Raw genomic sequence first — 20,538 nt, 5'->3', positions numbered from 1 at the left:
CTCCTCTTTTTAACTCCCACCGACCTTTTCCTGTCAGAGAAATGGAAGTCAGAAGACTATAAGAAATATCTTGCAGCATGTGGAAGTTTTCAGATGGACATTACTGACTTAGGCACAGCTGACAGCTGCTTATCAAGACAAAACAACAAAATCACTTGGCTGGCATTTCCAAGGTAATTATCAGTTCAGACAAATTTGCCAGAAGAGGGCCCCAGAACTCAGGAGATAAGTAGTCCTGGAGCAGTTTGAGATGAGACAGCCTGTAATCTTGAGCCACCTTAGCCTGTAGTGACAACACCTTTGTGCTCCTAGGAAGGACTGCGAGGGAAGCCTGAGGTCCCTAAGGGAAAAAAAGGCCTTGCAGCACATTTCATCAGGTTTGGCAAAGGGGTGTATATATCTTTGCACTGGCTGTTATTTTTTCAGTGGTAGGAAGAACAAAAATTCACATTGTGGAAGGGATTTACAATATGAAGGAAGCGGAAAAGAAAGAAAGGCAAGAGAAAAGAAGAAATTAGATGTGTCAGACGTTGACATGTGTGTTTCCGTAGTATTTTATATGGTAAAATTCATACAGTGAGATGCAAAATGCAACTTCAAGGTTTAAAAGCAAGATCACACTCTAAATATGTAATGCTATATGCCCTATATTGTGGTGGTATAAATTTCTGCATGTAAAGTTGGGAATACGTCATGGTTTAACCCATCAGGCAGAAAAAACAACTGTGGGGAATGGGGGAGAAAAACAGAAAAAGGAAAAAAAACAGTAAAATGTGATTTGACATAAAGACAATTTAATAGGATAAAAAAGGAAGATTATTATCATTATTACTAATAATAATATTTAAAAAAAAATATGAAGAGCACAGTTTCTCACTACCTGAAGTCAATGCTCTGCAAGACTCTGAACTGACCTACTTCTGCACGCATGCACGCATAAACACTGTTATATATGGAACATGACATTGTATGGTATAGAACATTCCTTTGGCCAGTTTGGGTCAGCTGTCCTGGCCATGTCCCCTTCCAGGTTCCTGGGTGCCCCCACATTCTCATTGGCAGGGTAGTATGAGGAACTGAAAAGTCGTTAACTGCTTGGCAACAACTACAACATCAGTGTGCTATCAACATTATTTTCATGCTAAGTCCAAAACACAGCAGTATACCAGCTGCTAGGAAGAAAATTTAACTCTACCCCTGCCAAAACCAAGACAGCGTGATTAAATGGAGTGTATTACCTTGCACCCAAAATAATGTTTTTCTTATTTAATTAGTAATAATTGTTAGGTATTTAATGCCAGCAAGTGTCTGCTGAGTCCCTGTGTTTTTCACAAAACAGTTGCCTCAGTTGCAGTAATACGAATCATATCCTTATCGCTAAATAGCATTTGATATAGCTTTTGCACAAAAAAGTCTCTAATAATGGCAAGCATACTAGTTAGAATAGCAATACCATCTTTTTTTTTTTCTATACCAATGGGGGGAAAAACAAACAAACTATTAATCCGTAATTGCCTCAATTTTTTTAACAGATGTGTTTTTCTCTTTTTCACATGCCTTTATTATCTTTTTAGGACTGTCAAAGAAAGAATAACCCACTTGCTGTCTTTGTTGCTGCAGCTCTCTGCAATGTTCTATAATATTCTATAATTAAGCCTTTATTCAATCAGAACTATGACCTCCCTTGGAGGAAGTGACTGTTGTAACCTTTAAAGCAGCATGGTAATTAATATTCAGAGCCTAAACACATTTTAGCTCTTCTAGCAGCATCAAGCTAAAGCTGGTTGATCTTTGTGATTTTGAATTCTTTCCAAATGTACCAAAAGGTGACTGAGTAAAACTGCAGTCAATGAATATCTGATGTTAGACAAATGAACATTTTTTTGCTTTCACAGTTCTCTGATGATTCTCATTAATTGCAAGAACAAATTTTCTTAATTTAAAAACTAATCATTGTGGCAAAGTGTCAGCCTCATATGACACAAACTGAATTCATAAATCTGTCTTTTCTTGATGAGGATCTATTTTCTTTCATGCTTTGAATACCAGATGAATGCTTTGAATACCAGATAAAAATATTTGTTCACAGACATTTCAAGAAATTCAGGTCAAGCAGTAACTATTTGTCCAGAAATACACACAACTAAGAGGTTTATTTTTTTGTCATGACCACTGTGAAGATTTCAGAACACTATCTTCATGTATCACTCCAAAATCCTAAACAAACAGGAATGCAGCTTCTTTTTGGTTTGTTTTTTTTTTGTTTTTTTTTTTTTCCCTGAGATGGGGTTTTATACTCTGTGCCTTTTACATGTTTTTATGTGCATTTAAGAACTTTTCCTATTTTATGCAAGGGTATTCTGTGATCTGAAAATCCATAGGTTGAGGTTTTCATAGAACCTTAATGTTCTCACTAGCCTAATGCAACAGAGGAAGGAATGACAATAGTTGAATATGGAAAACAACGAGGTTTGGTTTGGGTTTTTTCTTGGGATGGGGAGAGGGTTACATAACAACATATTCAAGACATTATTCAGGTCTTCACAAATTTGTATTCCCTTGAATAATGATTTGGAAGGGTGACCACATGGCTCTCCTACTAGAAAATGCCATGGACGGCAGCAGCTGAAAAAGAAGAATGTGAGTGCATCCCATCTGTGTTGAGCAAAATAACCCAAACTATCTTTGGGAAAATTTGCTTCAAACTTACTGTGCCAGAGGCAAAGATGACCACCAGCTGGACTGAGTAGTAACCAGGGAATTAGAGACTTCTGTATCTAAGGTCAGCTTGAAAAGAAGGGCAAAAGAAGCATAGCAATTTGTAAAAGTAGATAGAGGGAGGGGGGATGTGGGCATCAGCTGGACATGGTTTGACATTGTGAGAAGTGGCAACCGACACTGAGAACTACCTCCAGCCTAGACAGAGCACCCTCCTGTGGAGCACCTGGCCCCAGACATGGTCTGTCCATGGGGATGGACACACCGGGTGTGTGGGTGGCCTGTGGAGTGTTTTGTTCCGGGTGTGGGTTAGTGGATGGTCACAAGTGGCCGGAGCTCACCTCATGCTGAAGTAGTCATATGTCCCACATGGAAAAAGGGGAACTTCCACTCTCCCCTACCTCCTCTGCCCCCCCAGTGGGGCTTCTGGTGACCCACACCAACACTGCCTGGCTTGATTCACACCTAGCTCTGTGCATCTCTGTATATGATTAGAACTTTCTGGGCTTATTTATAGAAGGGTTCTTAGAAAGTTGCAACTGTCTACTAACATTTCTTAAGTGTGTCTTGTGTTGTAGTTTATCTTCTGTATTGCTGATACTGATCCTGAAAGTAAAGATCACTGACTGCTGGTTAGTTATATGCCATTAATAAATTAATAAATTGCTTTGATACTGATTTGATTTAAACCACATGAATTGAGAAGCTTTTCCTTATTCTTTCAAAATAAAAAAAATAAATGCATAATTTTATAAGGAGTAACAAAGTATTTTTATTTGTTTTGACATATAACTTGTAATTTAACTTGCATCTCATTTTTTCTATATTCTTTCATAAAAAGTAATGTTTCTTTAAATCAAGGTTTCTGAAGTAACAGTTTTATTTATTTTTTGCTGATTCTACTAAGGGAAGCATTCTAGACGAATGCTTCAGTTTAACCTACTGGATTAGCTATTGTCAAGGAGGAGTACAACTACAAATGGAAATTACCAGGAAATTTCCTTTTCCACATTCTTTAAAAATGAATAGACTCATAAGGTGCATGCTGTCACTTGCATTGTTTTGAAGACACAAAGATACACATAGTGTTCCTTCAGGTCGCACTTACACAGGAGGAGATCCCTAGGTCTATCTTTAAAGTTAGTTTTCTCACTAAAATCTCTCAAAATCTTAATTGGAGTCTAAATAAAACACAACAAACTAGTTGGTGCTATTTCCCCTTTACTACTGAAAATATATTACCCACAGTGATAAATTGCAGTATCTATAAATATCTATAGGGCAATATCTATAAATATCTATAATATCTGCTTTAGCTCCTGTCTTGTCTCATGGATGGAAGACATCCCTCTGTCAGCATGCTGTGATGAAGGTAAGCACAGGGTAGTCTAGAACAGATTAGTTATTAGTTGAACCTCACGTCCATGCTGTACACCTTTCATGTACTGGTTTTCACTAGAGCCTAAGTGTTGAGTGGTCCCATAGGCTGAATGAATGACCAATGATGGATATTATGAATAAAAGGGAGCACATCTTCCAGCTGAGGTTCTCCTGGAAAGATCCAGGCTGTACTTTACAGAACCACACTGCTATATGAAACAATGTGGTGACAAATACTGATATTTTCCATGGAAATGCACTCTTGATCTGAATTAAAACACTAGTGTGGACATGCTCAGGATCAAAATTACATTCTTGCAAGCACAACATTTCAATTTGCAAGGAGAGGGTTCAGGTGCAGTAGCACTTCAACTGTGGAACTTGTCCAGATATGTGAATAACTAGAGCAGGCTGCTTACAAACTATAAAGCATATTTACACTAAATGATAAATATGATACTGGAATATGATCTATCCTAATACTTATACAAAAGTATTTTCAACCACAAGCTATGCAGTGATTTATGGGCATTGAATAGATAGTTTGAGGACAATAGTATAAACATGTCAAAGAAGAAACATCAATCATAACTGACATCTTTGTGTCACATAGAGTTCCCGATCAGACAGGATATGGAAGGACGTATGGATCTATTTAGCCACCTAAAAATCTACTATTTTTGGTACTAACCTGACAACTACTGTGGAGAGAGAAAAAAAAAAAGCCTCCAAAAGTGGCTTCAGCTTTTTAGACATCTAGCTTTGGATTGGTTGAATTCGCATAAAATTTTCTTTCTCTGTAGAAAATAGACAAATGTAAATTACCATCTTGGACCTGTCAAGTTTAGGTGAAATCAGTCCCTACCTAGAGAATAAAATCACCTCTAATACTTATGGCTCCGGTTGCTCAGTACACAGACTGGCAAAAGGGCAGACTCTGCTCTGTCTGCTGTTAAGGTGAAAATACTGAATTACTCCCTTGGACTTAACCAGTAAAAAGTGAAGAGAAACTTGTTTCCATTTGAGGATGTGTTTCATTGCTCTTTCTCACTATGAAGTAGTTGTGCAGAAAAAGGGAGGTTTTATCTTTCAGGAATTACTAACAGCCATTGGCATGAATACTAAAGTAATTTTTAAAAGAACAGAAAAAAATTACTTATATATATAAATAATTATATATAGTATATTTTAGTAGGTACTTGAACCAATTTTAAAAGTGTATCTGGACATGAGGTAGACTCTTCAGTGCAAATAAGGTTCTCTTCTGGTCTTCACAGGTTTTCTTAAAAACAAAATATTTATTTTCTGAGACATAGCCCTTACATAAAAACTAATGATAAATTTGCCAGGAAAAATTCTCACAGGTATGATTGATTTGTACAGCATATGATCAGAAATATGACATAAGCAATATAAATAAAAGACAAAACTGCTTCAAACCGTAATAATGTATTTTTTGTTTTAATTTGTGAAATGCTAGAGCAAGGCCTTTTTTAATCAAAGAGCAAATGGCAAGCATATAGCAGATTCTTAGTATTTTCTAATAGCTTTTGTCTGTACATATCACATTTACTGCTGTGAAAGCGTACCTGCTGAACACAAATGTTAAAGTGCTCAAATGTGAAGTGAAATTCATTGGGGATTACTGAATACATAAAGATCATAGCTGGTTCGTGAAGTCCCCAAGATATAAATAGTTGGAGGATAGAGAAGTATTAGAAGGAATTATCATATAAGTTTGTCCTATGCTAACCCTTCTGAAACAGCCCCAATAGTGTTTGGAGACAGGATGCTTGGCTAGATGATGTTTTGGTTAGAATCAATATTATTTTCTGTATTCTTTTTTTTTTTATTATTTTACTCTATGTGTAACTTTAACAGTAGTGTTTAGACTTTACTGCAAAGATGATAGGATGGCAGATGGAGCGATGGTGTCCTTGGCACACACTTATCAGGAACAAGAACTGATGAATTTTTCCTGCAGCATGAATGGTCCATGCAACATCTGAGCAAGTGTCACTGCTGCACAGACTCACTGTGCAGAGAGTGTCTGAGAAAGTGACCAAGAGAAGTGGGAGGACTGTGGATTGGGCATGTATGGGTCTGCAGAAATAATGCTACACAGGTACTTCTGCATACTGAACGCAAAACATTCATGCTTTTCCTTCAGCTGCAAAGTAGTTTGAAAATTGCAAGTGCTGCTGTCAAAGCATTTCTTTTTAATATTCAGCAATTCAAGCAGTAGTATGGCCTTACTCTACCCAGCTCCAGATAACACTCTTTTAAATTTGAACTTGCGACATTGTAAGTGAAGAAAAAAACCTAGTGAAGAAAACTAAGCTTACAGGTTTTTATATAAATTAATAGATTAAATTAAAATATAAAGGATAGTGATGTGTTTAATCCAATTTTCTTACTCAAGCTTAAGCAAGAAAACAATCTCTCATGGTTCTAACTTGATGGATTCTTTCAAATTACTTCTGTTGTGAAGACAAGCCTAAATCTGATTCTAGAAAGAACACCTCATTACCACACGGAACGCAAAAGAATAGGTCAGAGAGGGGGTGAAATAAGAATATTATTATTTTTTCTATATCGCTTCAGTACTGAAATTTAAAGTGTGTTCCTTACAATTCAGGAGAATACCTAGTCTTAAATACATAAATGCCTTTGGAAAAATATCCTGTATAGGATATGTTTATATATATGTTTATACACTTCGGGGGAAATAAGAATAAGAAAAGACAACAGGATGCATTTTAACAAGATTTAAAAGCTATTTTTGTACATATTTCTCAGCAGTGAAAAGCTTCTTAGAGAGCATAAATATATCAGAGCACTAGGGAAGTCAATGAGTTTCCTTCAGTTAAACCATTATTATATTTCTACAATGAAATAGTTTTAAGGAATCCAATCAAAATTTTTACATGACATTTAAACTGCTCTTTAATTTGCCTTGTTCATTGTAAAATGCTCTGAAACTATTGTTCAATCAAGTTAGGCCAATGAATGTTGTCAAAAACATTAGAGATTGAAGACACTCTCAAAATTCAATTCTGTCACCATTATTCATGATGAGTAGCACATTACTCTTTATGAAGTGTCACTGGAAAAGCTTTTGCCAATTGTTATGAATGTAGATTCTTTAAAAAATAGTAAATAAAGATGACAGCAACAAACATTGCAGAACATATTCATTGATCTATTGTCTTCTTATTTACTATTTATCCAAATATTCACAAGTTAAATGTGCCATTACACAAAATACCATCGATAAAACAGCAGGTCCAATAAAAAGATTGTTGATGAATGTATTATAAAGAGCCTGATAAAACCAAACCAAACCAAGCAAAACTCAATCATTTGCTCTAAGAATGTCATTGCTAGGAAAAACAAACAAATAAGTTTTTAAAAAAGTTGTATGTGTTGGAGAAGAAACTTAAAAATACCTGGTGTACTCAGTCTGCCTGTGCTTTGAAAATGTTCCCTAATCACTGATCTAGATGGCCAAATCCAAAGGCATTTAACAAGACAGATGTATTATAACTACAGAAAAACAATTGAAGACGACACTACTTTTTTGTGGTGTGTTGACCCTGGTCAACAGCCAAGCACCCATAAAGCTGCTCATGAAGTCAACCCCTCCCAGAAATATTCAAGGAGAAAGTATGAAACACAAACACAGGAAAACTTATGGGTTGACGGTGTAAGAGACAAAAGAAAGAGAAAGAAACAACTAAAGGAAAAGGCACCACTTGCCACCTCCCACAGAGAGACCAATGCCTAGCCAGTCTCTGAACAACAGCTACTTGGAAGTCAAACCTACCTCACTTACTCCTCTGATGTTATGTCCTCTGAGCATGATGTTACAGGACATGGGATATTCCTGGGAACAATTTGGGTAAGCTGCCCCGACTCTTGCTCACCCTCCCAACCTCTTGCTCACATCCATCCCACTGGTTTTGGGGTAGAATGGGAAAAACAAAAAGTTTTTCCCCTGTGCAAACACTATTAAGTAACAACCAACATACTGCTGTGTTATCAACATTGTTTTAGCCATAAAACCAAAACACAGCACCGTATGGGCTGCTCTGAAGAAACTGAACTCAATCCCAGCCAGAATCAGTACATTATTCTACAGTTGTGGCACAGATCTCCAATTTTAGAGCATCTGGACTCTTTTTGGAAGGTCCTCTATAATAAGTGTTCTGTAGGTCTACAAAAGCTGGAATTATTATTAATATTAATATTATATACTTTAAACCTACATGAAAATAAGGCTAAATTAATATACTTTTTTCCCAATAAATGATCAATATTATGATGAAAAGACAACATCATTAACCTAATAGAACACAGAAAAAAGTTACATATCTTAAAGAAAAGTTTTAACTTTAAGATATATAGGTTTACCCCGACAAAAAACAGAAAAGTTAACATGCATGACACAAATGGCAACCAGCTGTAAAAACAGCAAAAGATTTTTATCTTTAATTATCACCATCAAAAGATTGGAGTCTTTCAAATAAAAGGCTGACAGGAGATTAGGTGTGATTTTTTTCTTACTAGGAAAAACACCCAGTGACCAAGCAGACAATACGATTGCATTAATATACTGGTGACAAAAAACAAGTGCTTACATGTTGCTGCGAAAATGAGAAAGAAGAGCTCAAAACATTAAGAAGCTCATTGGGTTATTTTTTTTGTTCAGTATGTAAAACAAGGTTATCCAAGAGTTTGTGATGGGTTTGTGTAATGCTACTTTTAAGAGAAATAAAAATGCATTTTAGACTCGTAAGTTTCCATCGAATTACAGTTCACCAAAACAAAAATTTCTCTGCTGGTCAAATAGGGTTTTAAGTTAATGGTATTATTTGCTCTGAGAAAAAGTAGTTGTCTCCTTTCACCAAATATTCAATTTAGTATTAAACAGAATTAAATTAAAGTGCTGGTCACAAGCACTGACATATCTTCTGGCTCAGTTTTACTTTCTTATGCCACAGCCACCTCTTCTTCGACAAGAATACTGCTCTTTCCTGTACTGTGTAACAACTGGATGTCAACTAGTAGCACAAAAACTAATGAATGAAACTTTCATTAGTTCATTGTCTTGAGTGAATGAAATTATTAGAAAATGTGGTCTTACATAGAATTAGCATACATATTAGATAAAGGCCATTAGCAGACCAACCTGAGTACCCTATTCCCAATGCCTTTTCACTCAACCTACTTGACCTGAAATATTACTTAGATGTCCATGACATCCAATGGAAAGACACATAGAATTGTATGTTTCAGTAAATAAGCTAACTAAAATAACATTTATGTTATATAATAAACATGGTGGCTTTCATGTGAATTCAGTGCAGTCAAGACAGATCCACCTCTGAAAGCAGAAGTGGTGTTATTCACATATTGAATAACTAATACACCACACGACATCATAAAATTAAAAAAAAAATAAAAAAGAAAAAAGGAAAACAAAAAATATTTACATTTGATTAGTTCAAATGGACAGCTTGTAGAGGAATGCATTTTAAATACTGAAAGTAGGATAATGAAAGAAAGAGAATGGAACATCTAATAAAAATATGTTCCTAGTCGGTAGTCTGACATCATTAATCTATTATAAAACTGTTACGTGATTTCAAATAGCAGACTTCATGTGAAGATTGGTTATTTGGAAGAGGATGATGGCTAACATGATCATCAGCAATAGTGTCACTTGTCTTCCTATCCCCTAAAGCACCATTTTAAGTTGCAAGAAACAGGCAATAGCTACGTCACTGGACTGTGTTGATTCTTGTTCTTAGTATAAACTACATTCCACTGAACTAGCAAACAGCACATAACATTTAAAAGGCTTAGACTATAAAACTGAAAATGAACTGTGGTGGTTTGTTTCCCCTAGAAATATTAAAAGACAGCAAAATATCATACATCCAAACTACAGGGTACTAGCTTCAGAATTAAAAGCCTATTAAAATTCAAGTTATTCTTCTTTCTTTTAGTTACAATGGAAATAACTATGTAACTAAGCAGATGAAAAGAACAAACACATTTTTCAGTTAGAAATTTTTTTTCCATACTTTTTCCCCTGAGTTTAGGGCATTAATGGACAATAACAGTATTGCCATCTATAACAATCACAAAAATATACACAAGTTCTATAACAATCACAAAAATATACACAAGTCCTCTTTAACCATTAACTTCAGAGAAAGACGTTGGTCACAAACAGAGCACTTCATTATATGTTCCCAAATTTCAGCTGTTACTTGTGGCTGCTGCTGCTCCCCCATGTTTACAGCAGAAAATCATGCTTACAAGCACAGAACTGGAATACGACAGCTGTACCTGGCCCAATGCACCAGCTACTATTCGCTCAGCAGTACTGGAAAGGCAGAAGCTACTGCATCAGTGCCAGTTAATCCCTGATGTAAAGAAGCCCACATCCAAATTAACCCTTCTTCTTTCAGGAATGATCTTTTGTATTGATAGTATTGGGCTGGCTTGAAGCCTGGACATTCACTAGTGCACTAGTGCAGTGTGTTTAGGAGCCATCAGTTGGTTATGGATGAATTCTAGACATTGCCTTCAAAGACACAGTTTGAACCCTGGTTAACTAAAATGCCCACTGCTGATAACCACAGAAAAGCAGCACATATGCTACTGAGTGAAAAGCTAAAATGACTCTGCACTTGCAGTATTTCTCTACCTTCCATTATGATTTTAGTTTCCAAAAAAAAATTCTACTAGTAAATGAAACAAAATTCACATACATTTATTTTGCATCATAAATCATGTTATGTTTAGGTTCACATAACAGTCGAGATCTCCGCATGTGGAATGCCGATTTTTAAATCATTTTAACATGAGTACATAAATTATATAGAGAATTGTTAACAATGAGCAGAACTGTTACATTATTTTAATCTTAACAAATAGTTGTACTGAGAAGCTAATTAAATTCACACTTCTTTATTGAAAATTCTCTGATAATCACAGTATCACAGAATGTTAGGGGTTGGAGATAATCCAGTCCAACCACCGTGCTGAGGTAGGATCACCCACATCAGGCTGCACAGTATCACATCCAGGAGAGTTTTGAATTTCTCCAGAGAAGGGGACTCCACAACCTCTCTGGGCAGCCTGTTCCAGTTCTTTGTCACCATCAGAGTAAAGAAGTTTTTCCTTATTTTGAGATACAAATTGCTGTGTTCCAGTTTGTGCCCATTGCCCCTTGTCCTGTCATTGGGCACCACTGAGTTTGGTCCCCTCCTCTAGACACCTGCCCTTTACATATGTATAAGCATTTTTAAGATCCCCAGTCTTCTCTACTCCTGATTAAACAGATCCAGATCTCTCACCCTTTCCTCATACAAGAGATTCTCCAGTCCCCTCATCATACTCATAGCCTTCCGCTGGGGTCTCTCCAGTAGTTCTTGAACCAGAAAGCCCTGAACTGGACACAGTACTCAGATATGGCAATACAAGGGCACACTGCTGGCTCATGGAAAGCTTGCAGTCCATCAGGACTCCCAAGTATTTCTTCGCAGAGCTGCCTCCTAGCAGGTCAACCCCTGACCTGTATTGGTGCTTGACATTATTCCTCTTTAGGTGCAGGGCTCTACACTTGCCCTTCCTCAATGTCAAAGTCCACTGATCTCCCTGCATCCACCATCATACCATCAAAGAAGGCATTGTCAGGCATGATTTCCCCCAATGAATCTATGCTGATCACTCTCGATAACCTTCTTCTCCATGTGCTTATTGATGATCCCCAGGTCCTCCTTCCACCAGGAGGATGTGGTGCTTGAATGTTGACTACATTTCTTGGACCCTCTTACCTTCTTCAGCCCTAACTCATGGCATTCTCCCAAGAAGGTCTTTTAAGAGGCCAAAGTTAGCTCTCTTGAAGTACAGAATTGTGATCCTACTGATTGACCTTTGCCATTCATGCAGGATCCTGAATTCCACCGTCTCATAGTGACTGCAGCCAAAGCTGCCTCTAACCTTCACACCCCCAACCAATCCTTTGTTTCTTAGTATAAGGTCCAGCAGCACCACCCTCCTTGTGGTGTCCTCCACCACTTGTGTCAAAAAGTGGTCATCAGCTGTCCAGAAGACCTCATCGACTTCTTGCACTTCTGCCTCCATCTATTATTCAAAGCAGAACTTTAGAAGACTTTAAGATGAGATAATATTTCAGGAATTATATGAGCAGATTTCTATAACCCTAATAATATACTATGCTATTTTTGGGGACTTCTGCTGATAGGAAAAAATTCAAGTGCAAATTTACTTTTTTGTTTGTTTTTTAAGAAGTTTATGAAAAACTATCTTTTCTAAGGCACTGAAGACCACAGAATACATTAAAATAGATTGTCTCAGATTCGTTTTGCACATCATGAATCCTGTGTGAGAAATAAATGGATTTAAATAATGTGCCTCAGCATTCACAGTTCTAACAAAGTGAACTAAATCAATTCTGATGCACATTCAAACATGCAGAATATTTTGAATTAGTGTTTCTAAGGAGGAGTTTACCATGGCAGTAGAACTGTTATGTGCCACGATTACTCTTTTAAAAAAGAAAAAAGCAAGCATAAATCCTTTCTTATCACTTCCATAGCCTCAGTAATGCAATCTTTTACACACAGACATCCTAAATATTTTAAAGTATACTTTGACAATTCTAAGTTAGAGAATTCCTAGAGAAGCATCAAGTTAAGTATTTATGACTATGAAGTTTGTCAAAAAACTTTCATAAAGCGGCATCATAAATTATGTGGGAATTTTTGGTAATCTAAGGTACTTCTTCAACTTGAAAAGAAATTTGAAGATAATAATATGTTATGCTCAAATCAATTAAATCATGAAGCTGCTTCTCAGTTTTCACACAATCTTTCAGAAGTTTTTTTAAAGGCTCTGAATAAATTTGGAAGGTCATGATCAGTCTTGCCCTACAACTTTATCATAACAGGTGAAATACTGTTTTGTGCTAGTCTTACCAATATCTGATTAATTAGATTCTTTCAATTTTGCAGTTCTTAGTTTTAAATTAAGTATTGCTTTGAAGATTTTACATAGCATTCAGTTAGACTTCCTCTTAATCATACTATATATGAGCATAAATCTCTAATATATGATAATAAAAATACATGAATTACAATATAAGCAAAAAAAAATATAGGGGGAAGAGACTTATTAAGTCACTATTCTATGAAGCATGGTCCTGATGGGAGATTGTCCTACTTATTATTCATTTTTTCCTTATCTGGCAGTATTTCTGTCTTTGTATCTAGATATTCATGTCTTTGGTGGTTTTCATTGAATTTTTGTCATTATCAAAGTAATAACAACAGTTGATATAAAGCTTACCATTAAAAATAAGATGAAAGAATGAACACATAGATTTTGGACATTTTACCGTAAAAGTCACCTGTTATCAGCCGAGTTCATGCTACAGTAGCCATCATTTCATACGCCTCACATAAACTTCCTTCTTTTAAGTGGTATATAATGGCTTCCTAATAGAATTACTCTATGCCTTAGGGAGGAATTAAATTTTCAATTATTACATTCATAATTTAGAAAAGGAAATGACAATTAGATTTGTTTAACTGAATCTTTCAGGTAATGTGGGATTTTCCCCACTAGTATATTTGTACTTGGTTTTGGTGCTTTTGTCTGTGCTTAATCTCTAATTACTAATATATGTTTTATAGATCTAAAGCATTATAAGGGTTAAAAATTAATTATTACTGTATAGTTTAAAAAAATCTTTTTAATGAATATCATTATGAACTTACTTTGCCTAGCCTCATAGTTTTAGTTATTACACTGTTTATATTATGTTTATATATCCACATAGTGATTTTATTACGATGTGAGAAAGCTAGATATACCAAAATAAAGAAATTGAAGTATAACTGGCTTTAGAGCACATTTTGGGGCTTCTACACATCTCCAAATTACGTTCTTCTTCGGTTTTTCTTCAGAATTGATTTGGCTTTACTGAGTTCTGAGAGACCACTGGAAATTGTGCAGTGACAATTCCATACACTCAGAGGAGATTTATGGGGATATCCTCCCTCTCTTCCCTACAATGCACACTACTGTTGTACTTGAAACACATTTCAAAAAGAAAATAGCCCAAATCCTTGATCAATTGCAAGAAAATATTCACAACAGTGTCACACATTTGGCTTAGACAGAAGTACGGAAAGTAGGATGCCTCTACTTACAGGGGTATGTTTTTGCAAATATAAATTAACCTTCATAAAATCTTCCTTAGTTATTGAAGGAAGATAGAAAAAACCCCACCTTTTCTAGAGGGCAAATTAAAACACTGATTTGTACACCTGCTCAGAACTGCCACTAGAGGAATCGGTCTTCACATTGACAAGAAAAGGACTTTAATGGGAACAATCTCTAGGTTGCAAGTGCAACCTCCACCTCCTGATATGTGTTACCAGGGGCAAGCAAGTGAAGCACCCACAGAAATGTGTGAGATGAGACTCAACTGTGGCTGGAGAGACTTCTGCTGCCTGTTAGGGCTAGGCAAGGTTGTAACAGCAGTTAACACGCTTCTCAAATCTATGGTATTTCACATGCTAATTTGTACTACAGCTTCTTTTACAGAAAAAAACCCCAACAAACAAGCTATCAAAATCTCCCACATGAATCTCATTCCTACAGAATAAATCCAGCTCTCCTTCTGGCATTAACTGGCATGCATTAAAGCAGCTAACACTCTCAATACACCCACACTTGATGTATCACTAGTAAAAGATGAGAGTCTATGATATTTTCTACTCCAAATGATCCTCAACTTGTTGAAGTTACCTCAGCTTCTCTACAAAACGAGCAAAGCTAAGAGGCTGTAGGGCTCAAAGTCTAGCAAATTTTTTGGTGAGAATGATAGCTACCACCCATCAGTACTGAGCAGAAGAAAGAAATCTATCTGCAGCAAAAGAAAATAAGGAAGTATTTTCTAAAGGGTAGTATAACCAGTTCCAGACTTTAGGTTAATTACTCCACATAGATAAAGTTGGATCTTCTGAAATCATTCTCCCTAGCAGAAAATGTATCTGAGAAGCCTGAAAAACTGTGATTTCATTTGATTATAAAACCAAAAACATTTATTTCTTGGCATCATATTGACGCCTTCAGATTTTTTAATATATTATAGGATTAAGAGAGAAAGTCCTAAAACATGTATTAAATATACAGAAAAGTTGAAATTGCTTCTGGATTTGCACATATACATCTAATTTTTTTAATGTAAATGTTGAGTACATGGACTTTGTTGTTTCCATCTGGTATTCTTCTGGTTATGAAATAGTTGTTATTTTGGAGAGGAAAAAAAGTGTTAGAAGCTGTTCAGTATTCATGTTTTGAATATTTCAAAGTACTATTATAATAATAATCTTCTATTTGTTATTTTCACCCAAAGAGTGCAACAAAATTGGTTCTTTAGAAACTAGTTCTGAAGACTAAGAGTTCATATTCTACAGTTTTGACTGAGCTCTTTGTGCTGGTTTCTACAGAAAGCCAGTTCCTATCCTTTGATTCCAGGAATTCATAAGCTTGAAAAAAGGAGAGGAAAATTGCTTGCACAAATTAAACCTACTTCATATTTCTCCCTACTGTCATGTATTCAAGAACATAATCCTAAAATTAAGAGACTCTGAGTCCTCTGAAAGTTAACAAAGAAAATTACCATTAACCACACTAAAAGTAGTTTCAACTGCATATTATCTGTCCCTAGACTATCGCTCAGCAAAATAAAGACTATCTAGGAATTTCTAGACTGAATGTTTTTTTTTTCCTCCAGTCTACCCTGTTTGTAAAGAATACTGAAAATAAAGTGTTACATATTAAGTAATTAGGGGGAAAAGGGGGGAAGTTGTATATTTGTTTCCATATTCTCAGAATTCGCAATTCTTTTAATCCCCAGAAACGGTTATTTCTGTTACATCTACATAGAGCATTGATAAGAATTAAATTCTTCCCAATGAAGAGAAGCAAAAGACAGGGTAACTTTATACAAAAGTCTCTTCATGTTGTGCTACTAGAGACAAAACTAAAGGACATTTTCATATTTATGGCTGTACTTTGTTGAAAGTTTTTAGCATATCTTATTATAGTTGAACTGTTATTCAAAAACATATTTTTTGCTTCTTTTTACCCTTAACAGAAGAGTAAACCTGTCATTTATTTCTTCTGCAGTATGTGCCTATTAAAATGATTATTTACTCTCATACTTTACTATTAAAATGGAGCAACTGTGTGTTGCCTAGATACAGAGCAGAAGGCTACTTTTTATATAAGTAATACACATGAACAAACAAGGCAATCACAGATGAAAATTGCTTATTCTTTATTCTGCTTTTTACTTGACCTTTCTTTGCCCTTTTTTGTTACCATCACTTTTTATATTGTGACAATAACATCCTTACTGAAGATACGTACAACTCCAGCAGGATTTTATGGTCTTTCTTTTGCATTCAAAGCACTTCACCAGTTAATTTTGTAAGTGGATTATTGTACCTTTTCACTAGATTGCTGGCACAAAGAGGAGGATAAGCTATGGCATTCAACATTCCTAGCTTCACATACTGCTGTACTTTTATTTGGATGTAAATATTATGTAGTGTCTTTCTTGAACAATCCACACATTTATACAGAGTTTTGTTTTCCAGGTTACATTTCTGTAAGTCTTATTCAAAGTGGACATTATAAAAAGAAAAATAATAGAATGATTATTTCAAATATACATTTGCAAACCTGCTTATCTTCTTACTGTTATTACACAGAAATTATAATTGCCTTTCTTGTTTTAATTTGAACCATACTTTTTTTTGTACTATGTATGTTTTCTGTATATATTAGACTCTGGAAATTTTATATGCATATATTTTTTATATATGCATATGTATGTAGTGTTTAGTAACAATTGAATAAATTTGTCTTTTCGAACACTTGTGGTATATATTGCTAGAATAGGAAATACGAGGAAAAAATGCAAAACAGGAAGGAGACTGCAGAACCTACTCTCTGGACTCTGGTTATTTTGTTTTCATTTGTTTGGGAATTTAAGCAATGCAAATGATTTTTTTTTAATAAAATTATTCATATCCCACCATTTTCTCTTCTCCAAATATTTTCATCATTCTTCATCTTATAGCTCCATGATTTTTCTAGACTGTCTGAACAGTTATCCAGTTTACCAGAAATACTAGAATCTATCATAAGTTGGAATATGTTCTCTGGTAGCTGAGTAAGTCTGTAAACTAGGTGTTCCACATAATGGGTGAATATTATTAGAGTAAGATGAGAAACAGCTGTTTCTATACACTGCCTGCTCCAGAATGCAAGACTGTTTCCTAAGGGGAAGGCTCCCAGTGGTGTCTCCTTTCTGTAGGATGGTTACTTTGTCTTAACCTGGGAAAAAAACCTATATTAGAACAAGCCAGTCTTTCCTAAGGTCTTCAGAGTTGCCTATCTTTCTCTATTGATTGCACTGCTATTTTAGTAGAAAAGACCCTAACCATGGAGTCAAGCATCTGAAAGGTCCATAGAGTCAGAGTTGAGCATCTAATCAAGTACAAGTAAATCAAAGGCAGGTCTGCCAAATAAACTTCTCGACATCTATACTATATATAAAATAATCTCTCAAGTAATAATTTCCAGCGCTGCTTATTGTAGAGTATTAATAAAAATGAACTTGCTGAATACTTTTAGAAAGTTCCTTGTTTTAGATTCTCATGCCTGTAAGATAAAGAAAGCTTCGCTTTTCCAAATGCATACAGAATACATGAGTAGTGATAAAGCAGTTACTGGTCACTGGTATTTGCCTAAGCACTAGTAGAACTTTTAGAGCAGTCTGGATATTGTGAGTGTTGTTTTATGTGAGTTGGTGAGCTGTCATCATTTGCTGAATTCATGGCATTATGTAAAAAGACAATTTTACTTGCATTCTACTTTGGGACCAAAGCAATGACTCACAAGCACTATTTGTTTGCAACAAGTCTTTGTAGCGGTATTCTACTGAAGATATCAGAGCTCCCAACAGGATGCAGAATTTTTATGGTGCTTTTTTCACTCCGTATTTTATGGCAGGTCACCAAATATTTTTGTAAGTGGGTCATCGAGCCAATTCAGAGTTTTCCTTTCTTCTCTATTTTTATCTGAGATTAAGTAGTCTCCTGGGAAAGAGCTGCGGAGACCTATCATCAGTTCATGGATATATTTATCTGTGTTGTCTAATACCACTGTACAGTGTATGAGAATGGAAACTAGAATAAGAAAATACCCAACATTATGGACAGAAGCTCAATGTACTCTTAATAAATTCATTTCATCTGAAACATCTGATACACACACATTAAACAAACAAACAAAAAAGCACAGACCTAAATATACATTACTTCTTTTTCAGTGAGAAGATAAATGGATAGAAGATTTTTAATTTTCATGGGTTGGTTTGAGAATTTTTAGTTCATGGTTAGTACACCATATCTATTGCTTCCAGGGCATTATGTTTTGGGTCATATTCATGCCATCTGGCAGACATTTTGAGCTACACAGAGAGATGAAAATCAGAAAGTGGCATGTTCCACGTTCCCTTGTACTTCCAGGTTCCCAACTTCCCTCACTTCATAATATGGATTAAAAAAAAAATCCTGGTTTACATAAAATTTCAAAGAACCTAAGACTCTTTTTGAATCAAGTGAATTAAATGGTGTGAGTTTGAGAAAATAACAACAAAAAAAACCCCAAGGGAAATTACTGTAGATCTATGTCAGTGTTTTGTCTTGTCTCATCCAGATAATTAATATTGCAATAAGCACAACAAAGGCATGAATACTTACTGCTTGACTATTCTGTAAAAGGGACCACTTGAAAAGGTGACTATGAGAAAAACATATAAGTATGTGTAAAAGCTCTCCAGCTACACCATACCTAACATCTATTGAATCTAGGCATCCATAGCGATTTCTCTGGTAGGATTACTTTTATCTCACTCCCTCCTGCCTTCTCTTCACACTGTCTCTCACCAACGGCTCTTTTTTTTTTTCTTTTTTTTTTTTTTTTTTTTTTTTTCCCCAGGTCATGATACTTTACTGATGCTATGCCTTTGAGAGCTGGAAAGTAGAATTATCCTTATTTTACTATTTTACAAATGAAACTGAAACTGAGAAACTGAAAAACCAAGAGTCAGAGAAATCCACTTTTAGAATTAGAAACAGAATAAAGTAGTACATGGCTCCCAGTCCTAAGCTCAGCATGCTGTAAAGTGAATGTCTTCATCAACAATCTGAAAATAAATGGAAAATCACTGATAATAAATCTTAGTGATGACTGATCCAACGAGTATGAAACACCCAGGCAGCATGATACAAATGCACTTAGCATTCTGTTTGTTTTTCTTCAAACAAAAATTCTTTATCCAAAGCAAAGCATAGATTTGTACAGGAACAAGAAAGAGAAGCCATAGCTATAGAATGTATGTCAATGTGAGAGAAGCAGTGGGCACTACCTCATGAATCAGTGACTAAAAAAGCCCTAGGTGTTGGGTTGTGGGTTTTTTTAATGACTAAAGAGATGACTCCAGTGTGATAGACTGATGCTATCTTTTTATATATAGGGATGTAGCAGTTTGCAAGAAAAGTGGGATGACTCTGTCCCCACTAAGAACACTGGAATCCATTCTGACATTTTTATTTTAAAAGATTATGAATGCAAATGGAGGATAAGGTAAAAAATCTAGCAACCCAGGAAAATGGCAGACAAAAAGCAGTAGGATTCATCCTTCCTGCTGTCAAATGTTGTCATTGTCAACATCTTACTTAGTCCTCCATGTGTCCCTTTAATGTAAATTTTAATAAATATCTGCTACATTTTAACATCTAATCAAAGTGATTGTATTCTTTAGACTTTAAGGTTCAAGTCTGACGAGGTTTGCAAAAAGAAGATTGAGACATGATTTAGTTGCAGTGGAAAAATACCCTTCTGACCACAAAAACTCACTTATTTAGCAAGCAAGTTTTGCTACAAGCTAAAGTGAGACAAATCCAAATGAGATATAAATCACATAACTTGTTTTTAAAAAGAGCAAGTAATGATACTTTAATGTAATGGTTAGTGCTACTGCTACTATCCCAATAAGAAGTAGATCTATTTGCTTAATTTTTTGAGGAATTATTTATTTCACAAAACACACTTTTTCCTACTGAAAGGATACCTGCTATTAGTAATACTAGAGGCCAGACACTGGGATGTAATTTGTTCAGCTTCCTGAATCGTACATCCTAAACAGAGGCAGGTGATCACAATGCCATGAATGTGTAGTGCTCTATGATGAAAGAGTGATTTTCATGTGGTAACTTCTGATCACTTATACAATGATTTGAAAAAATTTGCCCTCTC

The 20,538-nt window shown here is 35.4% G+C and overlaps 1 protein-coding gene across 2 annotated transcripts in view; it reads right to left on the bottom strand.

Annotated features, from left to right (window-relative positions):
• NLGN4X (neuroligin 4 X-linked) overlaps positions 1–20,538 on the bottom strand; it is a gene marked incomplete at both ends in the record, with an annotated part of 124,485 nt that overhangs the window by 12,695 nt on the left and 91,252 nt on the right. The gene's annotated exons all lie outside the window — the stretch shown is intronic.

This window comes from Gallinula chloropus, assembly GCF_964237585.1.
Source record: "Gallinula chloropus genome assembly, chromosome: 1".
Taxonomy (NCBI): domain Eukaryota; kingdom Metazoa; phylum Chordata; class Aves; order Gruiformes; family Rallidae; genus Gallinula; species Gallinula chloropus.
The sequence above is the reverse complement of the archived record's forward strand: the minus strand, read 5'-3'. Positions and strand labels throughout refer to the sequence as shown.